Here is a 1,046-nt window from a genome sequence, read left to right on the forward strand (position 1 = left end):
GAATATTTTAATAATGTATAAACATTTTCAATTCTTACAGCTAAGGATTGAAAAAAAAAATGATATTTTAAGTCATTTATTTTCACTATTAGTAATACAACAGCTAGGGTTGAATTAATTTTCGTCGAAAACATTGTACTTAAATGAAAAAAATCATTATGTAAATAAAATATAATAATATACTTAAAAAATTTCAAGTACCCACGAATAATATTTTTATATTACAACAAAGTAACTACAATTGATAGTCTTTGTATAAACTTATAATTTTGTCCAAATTTATACTTAAAATATCTATAAAAAATCTATTTATTTATTTTTTAGATTACAGTAAAAGTATTGACTTGGAATAATAGAATTATATAAACCTTGTTTTAAATTGTCAATCCTTATTCCTTAGCTATAAAAAGAAAAATATTAATGAATTTTTAACAAAAAAAAATTTGCGATTTTGTGATTTTGACAAAATTTGTTATAATTTAGACTTCAAATGCTTATAAAATAATATCGTACCAATGTATCTTTAATATTTTTAAATATATAAAATGACTTATGAGGAATATTTATTAAATGTTCAAGCTTTTTGACACAATGCAAAATAATGTAGGTATAATCTACATTAATAGGAAAAGAACTAAAATAAATCAAAAATATCTATTGGTCAAAATTACACAAAAGTTGTTAATATTTTGAACGTTATTATCTCATTTATGAAAAATAATGATATAAACATTTGGTGATAATTTCAAGACTCTATATTCAACGGTTATTTGTTTTCAATTAGCTCCATAAAAGCTGGAGTATTTTTACTGCCACAAAAGGTGATGCGAGATAGAAAAAAACACGCATCATGTAAAAATCATCTAGGGTTCAACTTTTAAGTATACAATCAACACAATTTTTGAAATAAATAAATTACAATTGTGTACATAATATATTATATACGAACATGTGTAAAATATTACCACACAAAAAAAATCTATAATATTATAGCTTTAAAAATAAAAATAAATCAAAATAAATCATTACGTTATACTGCTATCAAG

The sequence above is a fragment of the Acyrthosiphon pisum genome, unplaced genomic scaffold (genome assembly GCF_005508785.2).
Source record: "Acyrthosiphon pisum isolate AL4f unplaced genomic scaffold, pea_aphid_22Mar2018_4r6ur Scaffold_21404;HRSCAF=23888, whole genome shotgun sequence".
Taxonomy (NCBI): Eukaryota; Metazoa; Arthropoda; class Insecta; order Hemiptera; family Aphididae; genus Acyrthosiphon; species Acyrthosiphon pisum.